This window comes from Eucalyptus grandis, chromosome 9, assembly GCF_016545825.1.
Source record: "Eucalyptus grandis isolate ANBG69807.140 chromosome 9, ASM1654582v1, whole genome shotgun sequence".
NCBI lineage: Eukaryota > Viridiplantae > Streptophyta > Magnoliopsida > Myrtales > Myrtaceae > Eucalyptus > Eucalyptus grandis.
Genome location: NC_052620.1, coordinates 456,555 through 482,820, shown reverse-complemented (window position 1 = coordinate 482,820; position 26,266 = coordinate 456,555). Strand labels below are relative to the sequence as shown.

Here is a 26,266-nt window from a genome sequence, read left to right as displayed (position 1 = left end):
TTATAATACCTCTTAAATTGTTTCACATTAAAGGTCTTAAAATCCTACTTAAAATATGGCAATTCCTTTGCTATTTTAATTTGTTGATCTTGCATATTTCGTGAAAAATTCCCATCATCAATAAATTTTGAGAAGACGCAATAATGTCTTGGGATGAATTGTGACACGTGACAATTCTTAATTTCTATAATCGACATCATTTCCTTGGTTAATTTCAGTCAAAATGTGATTTTTAGCGCAACTTAAACTATCGGTTAGTTTTTGGGAACTTTTGGTGTACTGACCCGTGGTCGAGTATTCTTGAGCCACGATGTATATTTTCGACGCATTGGTGACTCTCGATTGTCGTGAAAAATCTCGAGATTTCAATTACGAGCATAGGGTACCAAAACAACAAAAAGATCGGTTTAGTGTCGATCGACGAGAAATTTATAATTAGTTGGAATCACCCAATCCTAATTTTGTCTCTATCGAATTGACCTATTTCCGATTTCTGATAGATTTTCGACGTGCCGAACTAATCCTTGTAGACTAACATGGTCGAGCAGTCGATTCCTAGTCAAATTCTCAAGTCTGTTGCATCAAAATTTTTTAATAACTTTCCCGATTAGTCAAGTTATCTCATGAGTGATCAGCTCGAGAATAGTGCTATAGACGTCGACGAAAAGCCCAAATTATTTAATTGAAAACAGTGTTTAAAATCGATCATTCACAATTATGGTCGAGTTTGCGGAGTTTTTCAAGGAGAAATTGTTGCTGCTGAAACCGGATCAGTATCCATTCACTGAGCCTATCTCTAGTCTCATCATCTTTGTCCGCATCCAACATGCTAAAAGACCCTTTATTCAGCCAGAAAAAAAAAAAGTCCATCAGATAAGACTCTTAGACCTAAGTAGGTCCTTAAAAGGCTCACGCCAGCCTGAGAGCGGTCCCCAGGGAATTTAACCCCGTGGGGAAGTAGGAAATAATGACTCCTAGGAAAGATTGGGTAGAGTTAGGATAGGGGCTCGAGAAAGATTCCTACCCTAGTGGTGCTTCACCAGACTCCGAAAGGAGCAGGACACCAGGCCTGATGGCCAACGGCCGTGATGCCAGCCTGGCGGTCCATGCGAAAGCATTCCCCGGAAGGTATAGCCAGATGATGGTTCTTAGGTAACACTCGGCTGGCGGTGAAAAAAAAAAGTGGATCATCAATTTGTCCAAAAAAAACTCTGTGCATCTCGATCGAATCCGTGCTGTCCTCTTGCTTCACCATCAATTCGGGTAACACACAGGGTCGAGTCGATTTTCAGGGCTAGCTTTGATGGAAACCCAGGACAAAGCAAGGGCTTCGGATTCATGAGTATATTCATTCAAACTTCGTTTCGTCTAATCAAAGAGGAGAACAAGTGAAAACAGGGGAATTCTCATGCATGATTAGAGTAATGCAAAGTTTGCCCTCAACGTGATGACATATTCCGGCAAGCACGCCCGGGAGCATGCCGCACCATAATCGTCCATTCAAATCAAATATCGTGCACCTCCATGGCGACCGACTCAAGTGAGGAAGAACATTTGTGCTACTGGAATTTTACATCTAAAATTAATTTTGTAAAATTAGTGACGGATTAAAGGAGGGTAATTGTTGGCATAAGCAAAAAGGGAGCTGACGAGAGGTCAAACCACTGCATCATCCAACAAAACAAATTCTGGTTTATTACATCGCCATTGGTGCCCAGGCAGACCATACATAGAAAAACAAGTAGTCCTAAGACCTATGCTTTTCTGCCACCGGAAACCTGACAGGAACCAGCCGCCCTCGAACCGCCCGATCTGGTTCCTGGTTCTAAATTTTAGAGGTCGGTTTCCTGGTTTCAGGTTGGGAACCTATAGCCTCGACCTTAAATAACACAACTCCTAGCAATGATTTCTGAATAGATTAACAAAGATTTATTCTGTGGAGAGGAGGTTGTGGACGAAATCCTTGACCTTGAGGATCAACTGGGTGGACTGGGCCACCTCCGGGAATATGTAGAAGGCGTGGAACATGGTCGGGAACTCCACCAGCTCCGCCGCCTTGCCGGACTTCCTCAGCCACTCGCAGTACCTCTTCTGCCAGTCCCTCAGTGGGTCGAACCCCCGACGAACACCACCGTCGCCGGGAATTCCTCCAGCCCCGCCACGTCCGCCGCGTTCGGCCCGCTCACGTTCACCGCCCAGTGATCCCGGTCCGCCCTCCGGCAAGAACGCCCCAGCACCAGTCCGTCCGGGGCACCGACACCAGCGGCGCTCCCGTCAGCCGGATCTCCGATTCCGTCCGCTCCGCGCCCCCGAAGAAGGGCTGGATCGCCACCAGCCCCACCAATCGGACCTCGCGAGCTTCCGCCCGGCAGGGAGGCCCTCACAGCCACGTGGTGCGCGATATTGGCCCCGGCGCTGTCCCCGGCGAGGAAGCACTTGGAGACGTCGGCGACGGGGGCAGGGCGGAGGGGTTCTCGTCGAGGAAGCGCAGGACGTCGAAGCCATCGTCGTACTGGGAGGGGAAGCGGTGCTCGGGGGCGAGGCGGTAGTCGACGGAGACGACGACGGCGGGGAGCTTGCGGGCGAAGCGGCGGCAGACGGCGTCGTAGGCCGAGGAGGCGGCGCCGAGGTAGCAGAAGCCGCCGCCGTGGAAGAAGACGAGGACGGGGAGGGAAGCAGCGGGGAGGCCGGGGCGGAGGGGGCGAAGACGCGGAACCAGAGGGGGCGGGGAGGGGTCGACGGTGACGTCGGAGGAGGAGACGCCGCGGACGGGGTCGGGGTTGGGAGGGGACTTGAAGTTGAGGAAGCCGAGGAGGCGTCGGTTGACGGTGCCGTCGGAGCGGCAGCAGAGGTCGGTGACGCGGCCGATGACGGCGACGGCGACGCGGGTCTTCCAGGGCATCTCCGGCGAGGACGGGGCGGGTTTCTTCGCCGAAGTCGCCATTGCGGAGATGCAGGGCACGATGATGGTGGGTGGGGTTCAGTCTCCTACTCCTCGGGTTAAAGTGTCGCGCGGTTCATGGGTCCGAGTCTGCAGGTGGGCCTCCCGTTGCGGTTGCGGATTGGTTAATTTAGGAGGGCGGGAACAGGTGAAAGTGGGGCCCATCAGTAAACACTTGTCTCTTCTGCTTTTCTGAAGGCATGCATTGTCATGATGTCAAGACCGTTCATTGACTACGAGGGCCTCGCCACAGCGCTGCTGATGCTCGTTCATTGATTGGTTGACCAGTCCACGTCACGTTACAAATCCCATATCGATATTTCTATTACTATTGATCATCGCCAACGGTTTAAAAAAGGAGAAAAGCAAATATATACGACCCGACTCTTAAAATTCACCGACGTCCATTTACGAATGATTACCGAGCAAACCCAACGACGACGGTTTGCTTCTGCGGCTCCTGGCTCCACTTCCCGATGCTTACGACAGCCCATCCTTCGTATTCAATGGCCTCCGTCATCTACGGCTCTATTGCAACATGATCTCCGGAGGACATTATCAGCATACCCGAGCGAATTGCACCCGAGATTATCGGACCCATTTCCGAGGCCCTATTGTTGATCAAACCGAGCTTTATTCATCGATCCCCATGTCTCGAAACTCAGTAATTTCTCTTTGTCCTAGTCGCTGGCGATTGTTTAGTCATCTCGTTGAACTCTCTATCTTTGCCGACTAAGAGCTCCCAACAACTACCAAATTTTTACTTTTGCCGTGTCTTCCTTGGCCTCTCCTAATCCGAATCGCCGGACGGGAACTCAAAAACCATAGAGAATTCATGAGTCGAGCACCAACGATTTGCTCGTGCAAAATTATTCTTTCGAGAACATATGGGCCTTGAGAAGTCAACGCGACTATAGCTTCTTCACCCTTTGGCCTTTTTCTTGGTATATTAGCAAAGCTGAGTTGCGGAGGAATGCTTGGTGGGGGACCTTGAGGCTCATAACTTTTTTTAATTTTTCTTTGGTTCAGAAAGAAAACCCTAATGCGTTCGTGTTTTTCTACGGGAAAAGCATAGGTTCGATGGAGAGAGATCACTTTCTGTTTTTTGCCGGAAAGGCAGGGAGAATTCAATGACGTTGTTGACCCATTAAATTGATCTAGAAACGACTCCATATTGAGAAAGGTACGTGGAAAGCCATCTACATTTACTTTTTAGAGGTGAGTCGCAAGTGGACCGGGGTTGGATCTAATGGAATTTTGCGACATGCATAATTGGGCTTGATAGGACTTGAGATCAGGACTTGCCGTGACATTTAAAGGGTCCACGTAAAATGTCAGAATTGAGTTTGTCTAGTCAAGCTTAGTTGGAGCTTTAATGAAAAGCCATTTTTGAAATTTGCCCAAATCTTATCCAGTCGAATCGAGTCCAATGAGCAAAAATCTCTGCCCAAGCCTGCCGAACGACGGTGGGCATATCTCCGACAACATCACCGAGCAACCAAAAAAGGGCCGGAGTTTTGAAGTGAAGATAAGTATGAAATTTTTTCGGCCAAAAAAAAAAAAAAAAAAAAAAACGAAAGACTAGAAAGAATGACATGAGTAAAGGAAGCTGTCTCATTCTAGGTTTGCTTGTATCTCCTACTCTTAGAAAATCCTTGGTAAGGAGCTGTGAAAAGGGCCTGCGGACAATGACAAATTCACGATCGATTTTGTTTTCAATCTCAATCAAACAAGAAAGAGACTTTAGAGACAATGACATTAATTGTTCATTGGAACAATTGTTTGGCGTTGTAGCACGATTGGTCCACCCCTTATTCTTTAGGCAAATAAATTCCTTCTTTTTAATCTAAGGAAAAGTAGAACTTTATAATTTTTATTCAACTACAGTACCGATTGGATTTTCTATAATCTTGCTTTTTTTTATTCATTACTTCTCTTTCTCATAGATAATATAAAAATCAAGCCCATATCTATTGTTATAAACAAACAAAAAAAAAAAATCCAATTGATTAAGGAGGCTCAAGATAAGGTTTTCATAATTAATGATTGAGACGATGCTAATTACGTAGATTATAAACAGTAGCTTTGCCCAAACTGTGGTAGCTAGGTGAGGCTCGAGCAGATATTTTCAAATGTTTAGGCTCAAAAGTATTTTTTGCAATTACCAAATATTTTCAAATGTTCAAAATCCCGTCCAAGAACAAAATAGAAAAAATTGTTTCCGAACATAAATTATTCTCAAAAACAAAAATGCTACCATATGCATCATAAACAATTTGCACAAATTTGTTTTTGGCAACAATATAATATTTTATTAGGCTCACATTATTTTCACCTCTTAAAATTTGCCTAGTTTTCAGGTGAGTATGAGCAAGAAAGACCGAAAATAGCTGATGCATTATTTTATAAGGCTCATGTTATTTTTGCCTCTTAAAATTGCTTCGTTTTCAAGTTGGTATAAGCAAGGAAGACTGGAAATAGCCCATGCGATATTTTATAAGGCATAGATTACTTTCGCCTCTTAAATTTGCCTAATTTTTAGGTAGGTATAAGCAAGAAAGATCGAAAATAGCAAATGCGATAATTTATAAGACTCTGTCAGAAAAAGAAGATGAAGATGCGAAGAAACAATTTTCTCCTTTTTTCATTGATTGATTCTATACATGTAATTCTATATTTAATTACAATGAAGAAAAATAACAAAGGAAATTCTATATTTGCCTATCTTCTTCTATCCTAAAGTATATTTGATTTCCTATCAAAAGAGATTACAAAATCATGTCTTCCAACACTCCCCCTCAAGCTGGTGGTTTGTATATGTCCAAGACACCTAGCTTGTGTAGAAGATATGTATGTTGTCTTTGACAAAGAGGTTTAGTGAATATATTAGCAGGCTGTTCCGAAGTCCTTATTCCTCTTCTCTCGAAAATTCCTTTTTGAATCTTTTCCTGAGTGAAATGACAATCAACTTCTATATGCTTCGTCCTCTCATGTAGTACAGGATTTGCTGCAAGCTTGAGTGCCGAATCATTATCACAGAAGAGTAAAGTTGGCCCTTTAACAAGAGCTCCGAGATCCAGAAGTAGACCCCTTAACCAGACTATTTCACATACAGTCTTGGCCATGGATTGGTATTCAGCTTCAGCCGATGATAAAGATACAGTAGATTGTTTCTTTGTCTTCCATGAGAGTAATGATTCCCCAAATTTAATGCAGAAACCAGTAATAGACCTTCTACTCATAGGGCATGTGGCATAATCTGCATCGCAATAAGTTGTCATTTCCATGTTACACTTTCGGGAAAGAAGTATTCCCAAACCTGGACAAGTCTTCAAGTATCTCACAATCTTCAGGGCTGCATTCATGTGAGACTGTTTCGGACTGTGCATAAATTGACTAAGAGTCTGTACTACATAACAAATATCCGGCCTAGTCATGGTGAGATATATCAATTTCCCTACTAGTCTCTGATATCCTGAGGGATCTTGCAATGGAGGATCATCAGAAGAAGAGGATATGCTAGTGTCATAGCTGACAGAGGTCAGTTTAGCATTTTGCTCAATAGGAATGACTAAACCTGATAATCCTGCTTCTGATATAATCTCCATCACAAATTTCTGCCGACTTAATGAGATGCCTTGATCTGAGCTAGCTATTTCAATTCCAAGAAAATACTTGGGCGACCCTAAGTCTTTGATATGAAAAGTCGAATGCGGATACTTTAAGTTTTTTAACAAAGAATCATCATTCCCCATGATAAGGATATCATCAACATAGATCATCAAAAATGGATGACATACCTTTGTCCAGGTGAATAAGGCATAGTCATACTTGGATTGCTTGAACCCAGCAGCCAAGAGTGCACTTGTGAATTTAGCATACCACTGTCGGGAAGCTTGTTTCAAGCCATAAAGAGATTTACGGAGACGACATACCTTTGACTCCCCCTCTTCTCGTAATCCTGGCGGAAGCTACATATATATTTTTTCATCCAGATCACCATGTAAGAAAGCATTATGGACATCCATTTGGTATAATGGCCAATCACGAAGAGCGGCAATAGACAAAAAAAGTACGAACCGTGACATCCTTTGCTACAGAGAAAAGGTTTCGTGATAATCAAAACCTTCTCGCCGGGTGAAGCCTTTGCCACCAACCGTGCTTTGTATCTTTCTACAGAACCATCTGCTCTATATTTTATTTTATATACCCATTTACATCCAATAAGTTTTCGATGAGCAGGAATGGAGACAACATCCCAAGTGTGGTTTTCCATCGATGCATGCAATTCAGATTCCATGGCCCTTTGCCAACGAGGATCATCTTTGGCTTCATTATAACTAGAAGGTTCTTAACCTTCGGAAATACGATTTATGCAACATAGATGGTCTGCCGACAATCTATCAAAGGAGACATAAGAAGAGATGGGGTATCGAGTACCTGATGAATGTGAAGAACCACATATATAATCCTTCGTCCAAGTTGGTGGTCGAGTGATTCGATGAGAACGCCTCTGTGGCTCCTCTGGTGTGGTGGATACTTCTTCAGTAGTGGTTGTTTCTGAAGGATCCTCCAATTGTGCTGGTTCTTCATGCATCGATTCTTCTATATATGGCTGCTCAATGAAATTTTCAGCAGGACTTGCAAGAGGTGTTGTAGGCAAGACATCAACTTCTCTTGGAGGAGGAGGAATAATAAATGTTCCTCCAGTTGATGAATCTTCCTCCAATAAGAATTGGCGATTTGTCTTCTCTTCTTCAGGTAAAGATGTTAATGAAAAATGAAAAACATCTTCATGAAAAACAACATCCCTGCTGATAAAGAAATTTCCTGTAGAGGGTGCATAAAGCCTATATCCATTTTGCAAAGTTGGATAGCCTATAAAAATGCATTGAGTAGCTCGTGGCGCCATTTTATCTCTATGGCCCACCGTAGTGACATAGCACAGACACCCAAAGACGTTGAGATGAGATAAATCCGGCTTTCTCCCATATAATAATTCAAAAGGTGTCTTTTCTTTTAAGATGCGTGATGGCATACGATTGATGAGGTATGCTGCAGTAATTACACAATCTCCCCAAAACTTTTCGGGAATAGAGGCTTGAAATTTAAGTGCACGTGCCACTTCTAAAAGATGGCAATGTTTTCTTTCTACAACTCCATTCTGCTGGGGTGTGTAAACACAAGAGCTCTCATGTAATATCCCATTTATAGTGAACAAGGAACTACATTCAGTATTAAAAAATTCTTTTCCATTATCAGTACGTATCCTACGGATTGGTTTCTGAAATTGAGTCTTGGATAAGGAAAGAAATGTCTTTAAATGAGAAAAGACCTGGTTTTTTGATTGCATGAGGAAAATCCATGTGGCACGAGAGTAGTCATCCACAATTGTGAGAAAGAACCTGAAGCCATCATGATTTAAAGTATGATAGGGCCCCCAAACATCAGCATAAATAAGAGAAAAAATTTCTGCTGATCGAGAAGTGCTATTTTGGAAAGGAGTACGTGTTTGCTTAGCCATGGGACAAATGGGACATTTAGGATAAGGAAATAATGCACTATGGCCCAAACGGTTATGATTCAGTAAATGAATGCCATTGGCAGTAGCATTACACAGAGATTTATTGAATGCAACAGGAGATAAATTAAAAGGATGTGGAAAATCCAACCAAAAATATAATCCATGGCTGACTCTACCCAAGCCCATCAGTGTCCCAGTCGAACGGGCCTGAAAGAAACATTTATTAGAATGGAAAAGAATGTGGCATGAATTTTCTTCACAGGCTCGGGCAACTAAGATCAAATTGAAATGGAAATCGGGAACGTAAAGTACATTTTTAATAGTAATAAGAGAACTAAGCTTTACATTCCCAGTCATTGTAACTTTGGTGGTATTTCCATTTGGAAGTTGTACTGATATAGGAAAAGATAATTTTGTAATATCTGAAAGTAAATTCCTATCACAGACTATGTGATCACTAGCACCAATCAATAATCCATGCATCCTTTGAAATTGAGTTCATCAAACAAAATGATGTACCGTGAAGCTGCCCCTTTATCGAGGGATCTAATTTCTTCAAAGTTTCGATCAGCTCATGATATTTTTCATGGGTAATTGATTTTCCCATTTGCTGACTGGACACCTGAAAAACAGAGGAAAATTTCCCCTTTTCTTTTTCTCCTGGCTTTCCATGCAACTTTCAACAATTCTCAATTGTATGATGCGGGCGTTTACAATAATCACATTACATCTTACCTCTTCCTTTTGGCTCATTTTTGGCATTTGAATTGGGCCTAAAATTGGTATGAAAAGATTGGGCCGAAATAGGCCCATATGGGCCATCAGATCCTCTAGGAAATGGGCCGCGCGAGCCATTCAGCCCATTGGTGCCAGGCGATTGCAGACCGTCCGATCCAATCAAGTAGCTGCTTCGGGAGCCGTCGGATGGGCTTAAAAGGACAGAATGTGAGCCATCGGATGGAGCAAAGACAATGCCACACGAGCTGTCCGATTGCGTCACCCCTTGGAACGATCGTGAGCCGTCCGTTTGATAGTGGAAATAATCTCCACCGTCCGTGCTCCTCTTAAAAGGCGTCGATCTAGGGTTTTCGTTTTCGAACCCTAGATCCGCCTCTCTCCTCCCTGAGCTTCTCTGTGATGAGCGGAAATGGCTCTTCGCGGCCAGAGCAATTCCGTCTCCTCCTATGCCGTGGTCTCCCGATCTTTGTTGGCTCTCCTCCTGTATGGCGAGTTGATAGATCTGGCCAAGACTTAGCAGAGGCTCCATGGTAAGTATGTGGGATCGAAATGGCTGGTAAGCCTCGTTGAGGATGAGGAGGAATCGCATTGCTTTCTCCCTTTCTTGCATCTGCTTGTATTGTTGTTGGACATTCTCGGGCCAGTCGAATTTTTTCTTAGCTGCCTCCAATTCATTCCACAGACCGGAAATTTTGTTGTATACTGTTGCGATGCTCATGTTCCCCTATTTCAGATCTGAAATTTGCTGTGTTAGGTAAAAAAGTTTCACTTGATCAAGTTTTCCATACATCTCCCTTATCCTTTCCCACATCTTCTTTGGATCCTCCGTCGGAGGAAGCCCGGCCGCGACCTCGGGTGCAATGCAGTTTCCAATCCAGGTTCTTACCAGTTGGCTGCATCTCCTCCAGATTCGTGCCATTCTTTTGTCGGACGGAATCGAGAACGATTCGTCAATAAAACCTTCTTTGTATTTTGTGATAAGTGCCCGTCGGAATTCGCGTGACCAACTTGAATAATTTTCTGCACCTGTTAATTGCTGACTTATAATCTTCAATTCTGGGCCGTCACCATTTGTTGTGTACAGTGGATTGCTGGGTTCCGGCCGACCACTGGTGTTAAGGAACTGATACGGGAAGAATCCCGGTGTAGGAGTCAGAAAAGGATTTGTTCCCTGACTCAAACTCCCGAGGCTGAATCCGTAATCCGCATTTTGAAAACCCTGGTCTGGTACAGGTGCTTCGCCCGTCTGCTCCAGGCTGAAGCTAGGGTTTGCCCCGTCACTAGTTGGTGGACCTGCTTCAGCCCGCGCGCTGCTGTGGTAGCCAGGCAATGATGCGTTGGGGATAGGCCTAGGATACCATGGATATGGCATCCATTGGTAAGGGTGACCTGCAAACGGTTGCCCTGCAAGTGCCTGAGCCTGTTGTTGCCATGGCACGTGCGGAGGTTGGCCTTGGATTTGTTGTTGTCGTTCTGATGCAGGGTCTATAGCAGTTGGATCTCGGTATTCCAAGGCTCGTGTTGAGGCATCGGATGTAGATTCTTCGACGGGATTGGAGGTGAGATCTGGTGGTGTTGACATGATGAAAAATTGATTCCTTTGTTATGTCCTTAATGTAGATACAGATCCTTCAGGCAATCAAGTATTTCTGATTCCTTTGGTAATGCTGTTATGAAATTCAAGGTTGGTGTATGAGTCAATCAGGAGTGGAAGCAAATCAGTTCAGAACCAGGATGGCTCTGATACCATGTCAGAAAAAGAAGATGAAGATGCGAAGAAACAATTTTCTCCTTTTTTTCATTGATTGATTCTGTACATGTAATTCTGTATTTAATTACAATGAAGAAAAATAACAAAGGAAATTCTATACTTGCCTATCTTCTTCTATCCTAAAGTATATTTGATTTCCTATCAAAAGAGATTACAAAATCATATCTTCCAACAGACTCACGTTATTTTTGCCTCTTAAATTTGCTTCATTTTCAAGTTGGTATAAACAAGGAAGACTGGAAATAGCCCATGCGATATTTTATAAGGCATAGATTATTTCTGCCTCTTAAATTTGCCTCATTTTTAGGTAGGTATATGTTGGGATATAATATGCGGAAACGACAGGATCTTGCAATTTACGTCAACATGAAATCACCAGAGAAATAAATGAGAAAAATAAGAACATTAGAAATTTACGTGGTTCGGTCCGAGTATCAGTACCTACGTCCACGGGGAGAGCCAGCGGCAAATAATCCAATATAATAGGAGAATTAGAGTTTACAATCGCTCGAACGTTCAAGTGTTTCCCACACCTAGATCTAACTCCAAACCCTAAGTATTTATAAATAAACAACTTACTTGAGTATAAACTCACACTACAAAAATTACCACACATTCAAGATTTGCGCGGCTTCAAGGATTGTGAATGTTTGCGGCTCTTTCTCAAACGACGTGAACGTCCGGCTCCTTACTTAGCTTCGGTGGGGTGTTCCTACGTAAAGGTCTTTGGCGGCATCAAAACCCAGAAGAAGACGACCTGCAAAAACATTTTCCTTTTATACGTGTGCCGAAGTCAAACTTTGACCTGGGCCCACCATCACTTTTGGCTTCACGTCGGAATCTTCCTACGTGCGTTTCTCCTTCCCTCAGCGTGTTTTATGTGTGTGCGTAAGGGCCCCACGAACCTTTACTTCAAGGTAGATTTCCTTTTTCGAATTCCGCAATAGCAAAGAGGAAACTTTCCTTTTTTATTTTTATTTTATATTTTTTTCTTTTGTGCAGCTCGAAGGAGTCTAGCAAATCGCATTTTGTGAATGCTCAAACTCTAGATATAATTTAACAATTCTTCACCTTGACTTGATTTTTGAAGCCAAATTATAGTGCTCATAATCTATGCTGCTCTCCCAATGCCCCGACGGACGCTCATTCTCCACAGACACCAATAGAGCTGCTCAAGCAGAGCTTGAGCTTTGCTAAAAGAAGAGACTTAGTCATCATGTCTGCTGGGTTATTTGCTATGACAAATTTTTTAACAATAACATTACCCTTAGTTAAGACATCTCGGATGACGTGGTACCTGATATTGATATGTTTCGTTCGCTCGCGATAAACTAGATTATATGCCAAATATATCGCACCTTGGTTATCATAGTGTATGTCCACACTTTTCCGTTCTAACCCAAGGTCCAATGGCAAACTTTATAACTATATCGCCTCCTTCGCTATAAAAGTTAGTGCCATGTATTATGTCTCAGTTGAAGACAAGGTAATGTGATTTTATAAGGACGCTTTCCAACTAACTGCACCACCCGCTAGTGTAAATATGTACCCTGCTAAAGACCTACAATCATCCAAGTCACCGGCGTGATCCGAATCCACAAAACAGTGGTCTCACTGCCATTGCTGTCCCTCTGGTACACTATACCCACGTCTGTTGTCCACTTCAAATATTTGAGGATCCACTTCACAGCTTCCCAATGAGCTTTACGAGGATACTTCATATAGTGACTAACCACGCTCACATCTTGTGAAATATCAGGCGTTGTGCACACCATAGCATACATAATACTACCTACGGCACTTGAATAAGGAACACGGGACATACGTTCCTCCTCCTCCTCCTCCTCAGTTTGTGGTGATAATTTATCTGAAAGTTTAAAGTGCTTCGTTAAAGGTGTATGTACAAATTTTGTTGATTGCATATTAAAATGTGCCACAATCTTCTCAATATATATATTTTTAAGATAGACGTAAAACTCCTGCAGTTCTGTCACACAAAATCTCCATACCCAAAATTTTCTTTGCAGCGCTTAAATCTTTCATTTCAAATTCAGTATTTAACTGCCTCTTCGACACATCAATATCAGACATATTCTTAGCTACTATCGGCATATCATCAACATATAAGAGTAGATAAATCAAAGAACCATTCTCCAATCTCCTAGAGTAAATGTAGTTATCCATTTGACTTTTCGAATAGTTTAAACTAGCCATGAAAGTATCAAAACGTTTATACCATTGCCTAGGAGACTGTTTCAGTCCATACAAAGATTTCTTTAGCAAGCAAACGTGATCTTCCTTACCCAAAATAGCAAATCCTTTGGTTGCCTTAAGTAAGTTTGCTCCTCCAACTCACCGTGAAGAAATGCAGTTTTCACATCTAGCTGCTTTAATTCAAGATCCTGCGAAGCAACTAAGGCAAGTAAAATAGGAATAGAAGTATGTCTTACCACAGGAGAGAATACCTCATTGTAGTCAATGCCCTCACGCTATGTATATCCCTTCACCACAAGTCTCGCTTTATACCTCGCTGCCTCAACACCGGGAATGCCCTCTTTTCGTTTAAAGACCTATTTACTTCCGACAATCTTTTGGCTATTGGGTACTTTGACCAGCTCCCATGTATGATTTCAATAGAGTGATTCCATCTCCTCACTCATAGCCCCTAGCCACTGCGATGACTTTGAACTAGCCATCGCCTCAGAATAAGACGAAGGCTCATCTGTCTCCACCTTATCACCTACAATCAATGCATAAGCAACATTTGTATAACCATAATGTATCGGTGATTTAATTTGCCTTCTCTATCTATCTGCGGCTATAGTTTGCTGCGGCTTTGTTGGTTGTTCATTATCATTGACTTCAGGAATTGCGGCTTCATCTGTAGTCTCAACCTCTGTTACCTTTAAGGTCTCTAGAGTCTCCACTAGAAGCTCCATCTCACTAATGACACCATGATCTGTCTTCTCTGCTGGTTGTGTCTCAGAACTCCTCTATTGAAGCATTACAGTGTCGTCGAAGATCACATCTCTGCTGATTAGAAAACCGGGTGATCTAGGATCGGTGCACTATAGCCGATAGCCTTTTACCTCATGTGCATAACCTAGAAATATGCACTTCTTCGCCCTCGGCTCAAGTTTACCATTACTCGCATGAACATACGCATGATATTTGAATATACGTAATTTAGAGTAATTAATAGGTTTCTCCAACCATACTTCCTTAGGAGTCTTCTATTCGATAGATAGCAGATGATGGAGATCGATTAATCAGGTAATATGCCATGTTTACTGCTTCGGCCTAAAATTCTTTGCCAAGCCCTACATGCGAAAGCATGCATTGAGCTCGCTCAAGCAAAGTTTTTTTTTTTCCATTCTGCCACGCCATTTTGCTGTGGTGTCCTAGGTACTGTGCGGTGTCTCATAATACATTTTTTCTTGTAGAACTTAGTAAAATCTTTATTACAAAACTCCATGCCATTATTGGTTCTTAGGCACTTAATTTGTTTATTTGACTGCTTCTCAATCAATGCATTAAATTTCTTGAACCGATCAAACACTTCATATTTGTGCTTCATAAAGTATACCCATACCTTCATCGAATAATCGTCAATACATATCAGCATATATCAGGCACCTCCTTTCGAAGGAACTATAGATGGGCCCCAGACGTCTAAATGAATATATTCAACTGGTCGTTTGTTCGGGTGAATAGTTATAGTAAACTTAACTCATTGCTGTTTCCCATAGATGCAGTACTCACATAAGTCTAGTTTCCCTATTTTTTTTTATCATTCAACAATCCCCTTTCACTCATCATCATCATACTTACCTCACTCATGTGCCCCAAACGCATATGCCGTAATTGAGTCAAGTTAGAGTTTGACCCACCTGATGAAACTGCAGCGGTTCCAGTCATGGTCTCTCCTAGTAGATAATAGAGAGTATTCACTTTCTTCCCTTTCATCACTGTCATGGCACCTTGAGAGATCTTCGGTACTCCACTTTCAGCGGTGTATCTACACCTGATGTCATCGAGTGTCCCCAAAGAAATAAGGTTATTCTTGAGCTCCCGTACATGCCTCACATTTGTTAATGTGCGCACCACCCCATTATGCATCCGGATTCGAATTTTCCCTTTCCCCACAGCCTTACAAACTGCATTATTCCCCAAAAGAACCCTACCACCATCTGCAGTCTGGTAAGTAGTAAACTAGTTCTTATGATGCGTCATGTAATAAGAACACCCCGAATCTAGCATCCATTTGTCTCTCAACGAAGTAGCAGTCACACGTAAAATAACTTCTGTATTACTATTGCTCCCTTGGGCAACCTTTGCCACACTACTTGTGGCATTCTGTCTATCAACTTTATTTCTTCGCTTTGGACAATCTCTCTTAATGTGTCCCTCCTTGTGACACTCAAAGCACTTCACGCGTCCCTTGGAATTTCTATGGCATGATTTTGATTTGCTTTTACCTCTACTGCTACTAGGTCCTTAATATTGTTCTCTACCCCGAATTGTCATTGCTTGCACTACTCCTTGCACCAAACCGTCATCTCGCAACTTTCTTTACCATTCTTTACAGAATAAGGCGGACTTTACCTCTTCTGAGATAATTATAGTACGCCCCTGCAACAGTGAATCAGTAAAGTGCTCCCATGACTCTGGTAAAGAGGCTAACAACATCATGCCATGTTCTTCATCATCAAGTATCTTACCAACGTTCTTCAGATCCAATATAAGTTTATTAAATTCATCTAGGTGGGTTCTGATAAACGTACCTTTAGTATATCTAAATTGAAACATCTTCTTCAACATGTACAAGCGATTGTTCAAACATTTCTTCACATAGAGTGTTTGAAGTTTTGCCCATAATGTTGCGGCATCTTTCTCCTCAGCAACTTCTATTAATATCTCATCCGTCAAATTTAATAGGATTATACTCTTTTCTTTTTCTATTAGCTCTACCCTTTATGAGGATTTCATTATGATAGACAACTCATCTTCACCATCCAGTGCTTTGGCCAAACCTTGTGTTGTCAATAATGCCCACATCTTGATGCTCCATAACACAAAATTGTTGCTCCCATTAAACTTTTCAATTTCAGATTTCCTCTCAGGCATAATTGCAATAACAGAATTTCCAAATAATAATTAGATAAGCAAAAGCTCTAAATCACAATCAAGAAATACAACCCCAAGCTCCGATACCAATTGTTTGGATATAATATGCGGAGACAACGTGATTTTGCAATTTATGTCAACATGAAATCACCAGAGAAATAAACAAGAAAAATAAGAACATTGGAAATTTACGTGGTTCAGTCCGAGTATCGCTACCTACGTCCACGGGGAGAGGCAACAGCAAATAATCCACTATAATTGGAGAATAAGAATTTACAATCGCTCAAACGCTAAAGTGTTTCCCACACCTAGATTTAACAAAAAATCCTAAGTGTTTATAAATAAACAACTTATTTGAGTATAAACTCACGCCACAAAAATTACCACGCGCTCAAGATTTGCACGGCTTCAAGGACCGTGAACGTCTGCAGCTCTTTCTCAAACGATGTGAATGTTCGACTCCTTACGTAACTTCGGCGACGTGTTCCTATTTAAAGGACTTCGGCAGCATCAAAACCCATAAGAAGAAGACCTGCAAAATATTTTCCTTTTAAACGTGTGCCTAGGTCAAACTTTGACCTGGGCCCACCATCACTTTTGGCTTCACGTGGGAGTCTTCCTACGTATGTCTCTCCTTCCCTCAGTGTGTTTTTTGTGTGTGTATGTAAGGGCCTTGCGAACCCTTTTACTTCAAGGTAGATTTCCTTTATCGGATTCCGTAGCAGCAAAGAAGAAACTTTCCCCTATTTTATTTTTATTTTATTTTATTTTTCTTTTGTGCAGCTCGAAGGAGTAGCAAATCGCCTTTTGTAAACGCTTAAACTAAGAGATATAGTTTAACAATTTTTCATCTTGACTCGATGTTTGAAGTCAAGTTATAGTGCTCATAATCTATGATGCTCTCCCAACACCCCGACGGACACTCGCTCTCCACATATACTAAAAGAACAGACTTAGTTATCATGTCTGCTAGGTTATTTGCTGTGGCAATTTTTTTAACAATAACATTACCCTTAGCTAAGACATCTCGAACGAAGTGTTACCTGATGTTGATATGTTTTGTTCCCTCGCAATAAATTAGATTATACACCAAATATATCGCACCTTGGTTATCACAGTGTATGTCCACACTTTTTCATTCTAACCCAAAGTTCGAGAGCAAACTTGTGACACCCAAATTCTCCTTCTCTTTTCTCATTAATTAGATTACGCATATTAGAGACTAAGATCATTTCTTAGGTTAAAAAAAAAAAATTCACGTTATGCTAGTTCGACCACGACCACCTCGTGCTTGGAGAGACAATTCAAGGAGAAGCCTTTCTCCTCCACGTGGATGCCAAGTGTAGAATGTAAAAGAAAGGAAGGGGATGAGGCAAACCACAATTCTTTTTCTTTATTTTATTCTCTTCTCTTTTCTCCTTTTAGGGGGAATGTTCAGTCGAAGGAACCCATTCTCTTTTTCCCTCAACTACATTTTCTTTTCTCCCTCTCTCTACCAAGACACCCACTTCTTTTCTCCCCTCTTCTCACTTCGTTCCACCAAAACCCGACCCAATCTCCGCCCAGTGTCCTCGTTCAACAGCGGAGTCATCGCTGCCCCGTCCCATTCGGAGCTCCCGCTGCTAGTCCCGATGACTCGACTCGCCCGACGCTTCCTCCCTCTTCTACTGGTGAAAAATTCAAGCAAGTGTGGCTGTGATTAGTGTCCTGGGTTCACAAAATGGCTGTACCTACTTGTGCATGCAAAAATCAGGGTAGATTTCAAGGTTGGGTGAGAGAAATTTGGGAACCAAAGCTCGGTTTAGGAGCTGGAATGTGAGCGACTCAAGTTCAATTCCTTTGCACTAGATTAAGAAATTCTTTTGATTACTGGGTGAGGTGCCGTTGCACGCTATCTAGTGGGTCTTCCTCTCCTTCGATTCTGTTTTGATTCAGCTTTGCTGATGGTGTACTTTTTGTAAGTTGCATGTTCGATTAATGGTCAGCATAGGTGTAGAAACTTTGCAAAGAAGCTGTGATACGTTGTTTTACTTGGTAGAAGGCTATGTGTATTGTGAACATTTGCTTTGTACTGAGTTGTGGAATACTTCTTTATAAATAAAGACCTACTATGATTATTCTTAGATGTTGTAAAAGAGTGTCAAGATGCTGTAAAAGAGATTGGTAGAGAAATTAATGGTTTGGTTGAGCTAGAAAAGAAGAAAATGGTTCAAAATGTTTATGTTTAAGAGAAATATAGGTGAAAAGCCTTTTATTTTGTGTCGCCTTGATTTCTAATGATGAAGATAAGGAAAAGAACATCCATTAGATTGAGTTCAACTTCTAGTTATAGTAATATGGATGCAAAAACGTGTAGATATGAGTAGTTTTCTTGAAACAATAAGTTGTATTGTAGAAAACAACAAGACCTTTGATGATTCCGTGAATTTTCTGTAATTTTCTATATAGAATTGAACTTCAAAACCTTATGGAAGTTGTAGGACACATCCTTAGGAATAACATATCAAAATTTGAGAGCAAATGAATAGGGTTTGGTTAGTAAAACGATTTTTCTTCTGTAGGTACTAAATCTGAAAGTAGCTGCAGAATTTTAGAAAGAACCCTGAAATTACTTTTCTTAATACATTGAGATATAGACTTAGGTTTTTTCATGGAAAATGTTAATCTATGTCTCTTCTATAACATACTAAAATTTCGTAACATTTCGATAAGGTTAGATATACTTTCTGTGTCTGTAATTGAAACTGCTCATTTTAGTCCATAGACTGCTTTGATCCAAGAACGTGCAGTAGTTGTTGTGTCGCCTTTAATGAGAGTTCCTATATATCTTGAAATATTTAATGATGTGTGTTTAGACCTATTTGTGATTGTTCACATGTTGAAGTTGTTGGTGCTGCAACAAGGGGAATTATGAATGTGTGAAGTTGGCTAAGAGTCAATGTGAGACATCGGGTGTCAGGATGCCTGGAGAAGGGTGACGAAGAGTAGTGGTATTCTCTCTAGAGGTCTGAGAAGGGTTGAATAGCTTCTTAGGGGACTCGTGATGCCAAGTTGGGTGTGAGGGGTACAGGGTGGAGTGTCATTTCTCCTTGGGTGATCGTAGACCTAGGGATGCTAGGTTGGGTGCGACGGGTTCGGGGCGAAGTGTCGTCTCCCCCTGGGTGATTGTTGCAGCTAGATTTCTATGGATTCAACAAATTGATAGTTTGTTTACCTATTTGTCGTGCTATTGACCAAATCCAAGTTAGGATTAACCACCCACTTGCTGAGTTTTTATTTTAAAAACTCACACTTGTTTATTGTATCTTTCCTTCAGAGTAGGAGGTGGCTGAGGATTGCTTGACGTCTGGGAAAATTTTGTTTTTGGTTGTCTGACAGCATGTACATACTCGATGGGAGGCGAGATGTTTAGTGTTTGTGGTTCCTAATGTTTGTTTTTTTTTTTTTGTAGAAACCCCCTCTTAACCTCATCTCCCTACATGTAAAGAAACAAAGTTTTATGATAAATAGAGCGAGTGCAATTCAGTTTCTTATTATTCAGCTTGACTGAAATTTATTTTATAATTCCTAAAATTCAAGCAAGTCATGTGACTTGATTTGAGATCCTGACTGTGACATTGAGTGGTATCTGAGCCCAGATTTGTTGGAGTGATAAGGTGTAGGAATTTTAGATGGATGGTAGTATACCTGAATGTTTAGACATAACTGTCCGTGTAACTTGGGACAATTATTTGTATGGGCAGTTAGTTTTATGATTAATGTGGTTTGAGTAACGTGGGAATATTACGTTACTTTTAACTAATAGCATTAATCTCTAACTTCTGATGTGGGTGATGTCCAGAGTGTTTAGGAGAAGATGGTTCAGAGATCGACTGGGAAGGGGAGGTGAAGGTGGAGGACAGTTGGGTCAAGGAGATCAATTGCTTGTAGTGGGAGAGTTTCTCTTTCCATCCCAGCCCGTTAGTTGTTCTCGTCTTCGAAAGATACAACAGGGCATCTGATAACTGGAAGGTCTTGAAAGAGTTAGAAAATGCCATCAAAGTTTACTAGGGGACGAAAGACTGATTACCACCTCGAACTGTTAAAGTAGATACGAACATCGAAAGAGGCTTGTCATATGCTCTTAAAGTTAAAGAGTGCCCACAAATACTATTTTTACGTGAAAATAGGATTTTGTACAGGGAGAAAGAGTTTCGAACAGCTAATGAATTGGTTCATATGATTGCACATTTCTACTATAATGCAAACAGACCTTCATGGGTTGATGGTGCAACCCTGAAGTCACCTTATTAAGTGCAAGTCAAGACCTGAAATTTTTCTTCCGGTACGGATAAGAGAGGAACATACCTTAATATAACAAACAAGGCATTATTTATGTGGGCTTTCTTCTTTCGGAGTATCTGACTAGCACTTGTTCATATTCAAATAGAAAATATGAGGCAATCGGACTGCGGAAGGAGACCGGCCTACTTATCCAATTCTTGCTTAACTCCATCATGCACTTGTCGATCCCATTTAGAAAGGCTTAGCAAGATCTGTGATCGTCCCCTGGAAGTTAGAAAATTGGATGGTTCAATTTAAAGCTTGGAGTTCTTATGCTGATAGTTTTCATTGCATTATGTTTTCTTTAGTTTTGTTTTGGTGATAATCTTTCTGTTACTGTATATATTGTTTTTAGTCACGACACTTTTGAATTGAAACTTACTTCTACATTACTAGTCCACCATATTCAGTGTAATAAAAGTTTCGGAGGAAAAGAAATGAATCTGACTTATTGGATTGGTTAGTGCACTTTTGTCTAATGGGTGCGATTGAGGAGCTTGTCTCCGCCGAGGAGAGAAGCGGCTGCATTTGGGGCGAAAGTGATTCCATTAGTTAAAGTTTTATGGCGACATCATGGGCTTGAGGAAGCGACGTGGGAAAGTGAAGAAGAAATCCGTCAACGATACCCTCATTTGTTTATTTGAAATCCAATTTCAAGGACGAAATTTTCTAAGAGGGGAAGGTTTGTGATGCCGAAATTCTCCTTCTCTTTTCTCGTTCATTAGATTACACATATTAGAGACTAAGATCATTTCTTAGGTTAAACAAAAAAAGTTCACGTTATGCTAGTTCGGCCACGATCACCTCATGCTTGGAGTGACAATTCAAGGAGAAGCCTTTCTCCCCCACATAAATGCCAAATGTAGAATGTAAAAGAAATGAGGGGGATGAGGCAGACCACAATTCTTTTTCTTTATTTTATTCTCTCCTCTTTTCTCCTTTTGGGGTGAATGCTTAATCGAAGGAACCCATTCTTTTTTCCTTCACCTGCATTTTCTTTTCTCCCTCTCTCTACCGAGACACCCACTTCTTTTCTCCCATGTTCTCGCTTCGTTCCACCAAAACCCAACCCAATCTCTGCCCCTCGTAGCCCAGTGCCCTCATTCAGTAGCGAAATCGTCGCTGCCCTGTCACGCTCCGATCCTCGATCACGTGCCCATCATTCATTATTGGTCGACTTTAAAATGTGATATCCCAGGATTATGTATCGTCAACTCTTCATTTATGATAGCACATGCGGAAGCTGTTATAAATCCCCAGACAATAAAGCAATGGGATGGAAAAGCAGGGCCATAATTTTCATATTGAAATTCACAGCCACACTTTTATACAAGCACCTCATAGTATATAATGCAATACTATTCACAGGTGTCTGATCTAACACTTATTCACATATAATCAAGGTCTAACAAAACAAGATGGGATCTCAGTCCTCATCTGGGTCGTACTCAGGATCCTCCTCGTGGTCATCTTCTTCTCCAAAATCTTCCTCCTCATCTGGTTCCACATCAGGGTTCTCCTCTTCAGATTCCTCCTCCTCAGGCTCCTCATTAGGGTCCTGAAATGGTTATTTAATAACCATTGAGACCACGTCTCAGCAGGTTCTACCCCATAAGACTTGATTAGTAAACTAATACGCTAACCGGGCTGTCTATGCACGCACAGGTCAGAGGACTTACCTTGGCCTCAGATTCCACCTGCATATTAGCATAGTTCAATAGGTACCCAAGCAATCACATCACAGATCAATATCTCGATCAATCAACCTAGTCGATTTCATGTCATCACGACCATTTCTTGGTCGGCCCATTCCATACTGTCTATAAGCCTGATCAACTTCCAAGACTACTCACCCTTGGTGATATATAGATAGTATATTATTCTATCTCTAAGTGACATATAGAGTCATCAAGCTGTCAAATCATACCGTACTGTCTCAAGATGACCTATAGAATTACCGAGCCGATATGTCATATCGTACTATCTCAAGATAATCTGTAGAGTCACCGAGCCAGTAGATCATATCGCACTGTCTCAGGATGACATATAGAATCACCGAGCCGGTATACACACAATTTATCATACCGTACTATCCCAAAATGATCTGTAGAATTATCGAGCCGATATATTATACTGTACTGTCTCAAGATAACCTATAGACTCACCGAGCCGGTAGATCATACTATCATGTCTCAAGATGCTCCGTAGAGTCATCAAGCCGATATATATGCCATTCCAAGCAAACAATCAAATAACCATTTTTATCACTTCCGATAAAATGTCGTGTGTGGATACACGGTCGGCTTTAACCAAAATATGATGATTTCTTTTTTATAAATCCCACCATTTTCTGTAGTCCACCAAAACATTTTTGCCACTGTCAACCGACGCCCAGTTATTTTTCAATTAATAACTAATGATTATCCAATTAAAGAATAATTCCCACTTTTACAAATAATTCAGCTTAGCATGAAATAGAGCTCAATTAAATAAACGGATTGCACCACGACAATCAGCATAAAATTGTGGTCATCGGCTATCCTTGCCTAATTTCCGGAAAATAAATAAATAATTAAATTAATTTCGAACATTAACAACTAAATACTAAAAATCCAATTTAGGCTCGTAATACCTAATTGAAGCTCAAACGGGTCGGGAAAAATCCCGAGATGCATTCAATAAAAATTAGTAGCTCTCTACTTGTTAATGACTATGTCTAACCACCTAACATGCATCATTAAGTCACTAATTTAATTGTTCTAAACTAATCTAACCACCTAATTGGATTTAATTAAATATAACCAACCCTTAAGCATAATTAGCAAAGTAAGAAAGCATTAATAGGTAAAACTCACTTGATTAAAAGCAGGGATCAGGACACCGCGATGGCGCGACAACGGCCGAAATTCGAATTTTCGGCAATGTCAACGATCACTCGGGCCTGGCCCAAAGGCCTTGCAAGCCCACGAACTTTTGGGCTTGGTTGATGGGCTTGGGCCTCAAAAACTGGGCTGCTAGATTGAGGTTCACTTGGGCCAAAAACTAAAGATGGGCTGCACTTGTCGACTTGGGCTCCAAAGGCTGAATTTCACATGGGCTGTAGCTTGACTCCTTGGGCTGAATTGCTGAAATCGTGTGGGCTGAAGATGGGCTTGCTGCAGGCTTGGATCCAAGTGAAGATGGGTTGAGACTTGAGTGGACTGAGCTTAAAACTTGGACTTCATTTTGCTGGGCTGATGGGCCCGAGCAAAGGAGCGGCAAGGGCTGAAATTGGCTGACTTAATTCTCTGGACTCAACTGGGTTGCTGGTGGGCCGAAGACATTGGAATCCACGGCTTGCTTCGTGCGATTCACATGGCCAGATGGAGGCAGCAAGTGGGGCAGGAGGATCGAAGATGGCGGAAGCAGCTGCTGGCATCCGTTGGTGGGCTTGATCTGGCGATGTAGGCGTGAGGCTCCGTGGAACGAGGGCTGAACGTGGCAGAGCTGGAAGAGACGCAAGCGGGCAGCAAAGTCTTCGAAGGAGGGAGCTTCGGTGGACGTTGCTAAGGGTCTTCGGTGGTAGTACATGGGGTAGCTGGAGTGGAGATTCTCTGAACTTACGGGCTTCGACGTTGGCAATTGACCGAGCAAGATGAGGATGCGGACATGTGGCGGTTGCTGGGGTAGCTTCGGTCAACAAGATGGAGGAATTGCTGGTTTCGTTGACTGGGTTGAGCAAAGCCACGAGGAAATGAAGTGGGGCGGCAGCAGCGAGAGAGAGAATGAGTGGAGAAGATGGGCTGCTCGAAGGATCAATGAAAGGAAGTTGAAGTTGCCCAGAAAATGCAATTGGAAGCCAGAGCAGTGAAGGAGATGAGGACGGAGGAGACGTGCTCGTGAAGTTGAGGGGAATAAAAGTCCAAACAAAATATCTATTAACATCATTAGCTTGTCTAAAAATTCTTCAAGCTTATCCAAGGTGTCCCCCAATTACTTTCTTGAAAATTAATTTCACAATTATCCAATTTGAGTGCAATTGTTGCACCCCCATGCCTAGTCCGAATTTCTTCAATTTTGGTCTTGATCTCTTCAACAAATTCCTAAAATTGAAGTTCAATTTTGATGTAGAATAATTCCATTCCATTTTCTGCAAGTCCCCAACACCATTAGACTTTGGAAAGCCTAAATTTCTTTAATCGTTCCCATCCGAATTTCCGCTATTTTCCACGACGTCCGAATTGATTTTCCGTAAAAATCCCAAACTCGACGGAATTTCTCCGAAAGACAAGACGACATCCTATAAATGAATTGTGATATGCTCGAACGTTCGATTTCCGAAACTGAATTCAATTTCGTGGTTAAAATCACTCGAACGCGATTTTAGTCCAATCCAACCTATCAGTTAGCTTTTAGGGATTTTACTGCGGTTATATCCCTTAACGGCTTCACCTAATAAATTGGTTAACTCGTGAGTGATCAGCTCAGAGGAAAAATGACCATAGGCGTGTTGGCGAAACGCCCATTTCATATATTCGGGACGGGGTTGAAATTCGGGATGTCACATGCCCCGTCCCATTTGGAGCTCCTGCCGCCAATCGGAAAGACCCGACTCGCTCGACGCTTCCTCCCTCTTCTACCGGTGAAAAATCCAGGCAAGTGCGGCTGTGATTAGTGTCTTGGGTTCACGAAATGGCTATGCCTAGTTGTACATGTGAAAATCGGGGTAGATTTCAAGGTTGGGTGCGAGAAATTTGGGAACGAAAGCTCGGTTTGGGAGTTGGAATGTGAGCAACTCAAGTCCAATTCCTTTGCACTAGACTAAGGAATTCTTTTGATTACTAGGTGAGGTGCCATTACATGCTATCCAGTGGGTCTTCCTTTCCTTCAGTTTTGTTTTGGTTCGGCTTCACCAATGGTGTGCTTTTTGTAAGTTGCCTGTCGGATTAATGGTCAGCATAAGTGTAGAAACTTTCCTAGGAAGCTGTGATACGTTGTTTTACTTGGTAGAATGGCGTGTGTATTGTGAACATTTGCTTTGTACTGAGTTGTGGAATACTTCTTTATAAATAATGACCTACTATGATTATTCTTAGATGTTGTAGGAGAGTGTCAAGATGCTGTAAAAGAGATTGGTAGAGAAATTAATGGTTTGGTTGAGCTAGAAAAGAAGAAAACGGTTCAAAATGTTTATGTTCAAGAGAAATATAGGTGAAAAGCCTTTTGTTTTGTGTCGCCTTGATTTCTAATGATGAAGATAATGAAAAGAACATCCATTAGATTGAGTCCAACTTCTAGTTATAGCAATATGGATGCAAAAACGTGTAGGTAGGAGTAGTTTTCTTGAAACAATAAGCTGTATTGTAGAAAACAGCAAGACCTTTGATGATTCCGTGAATTTTCTGTAATTTTTTATATAGAATTGGACTTTGAAACCTTTATGGAAGTTGTAGGACACATCCTTAGGAATAACATATCAAAATTTGAGAACAAATGAACAAGGTTTGGTTAGTGAAACAATTTTTCTTCTGTAGGTACTACATCTGGAAGTTGCTGCAGAATTTTAGAAAGAAGACCGAAATTACTGCTCTTAATACATTGAGATATAGACTTAGGTTTCTTCACAAAAAAATGTTAATCTATGTCTTTTCTATAACATACTGAAATTTCGTAACATTCCAATAAGGTTAGATATACTTTCTGTGTCTGTGATTGAAACTGCTCATTTCAGTCCATAGATTGCTTTGATCTGAGAACATGCAGCAGTTGTGGTGTCGCCTTTAATGAGAGTTCCTATATATCTTGAAGTATTTTATGATGTGTGTTTAGACTTATTTGTGGTTGTTCACATGCTAAAGTTGTT

General features: G+C 41.6%; 1 long non-coding RNA gene and 1 pseudogene across 1 annotated transcript; both read right to left on the bottom strand.

Moving 5' to 3' along the window:
• Positions 1–1,605: 1,605 nt before the first annotated feature.
• Positions 1,606–2,973, bottom strand: LOC104420088 (annotated as a pseudogene).
• An 18,774-nt stretch (positions 2,974–21,747) lies between these two features.
• Positions 21,748–24,324, bottom strand: LOC120288179. Its single transcript, XR_005546476.1, has 2 exons — positions 23,280–24,324; positions 21,748–21,982 (listed from the first exon to the last, which is right to left on the bottom strand). It is a non-coding gene; the product is annotated as an uncharacterized LOC120288179 (long non-coding RNA).
• Between the last annotated feature and the right edge of the window lie 1,942 nt (positions 24,325–26,266).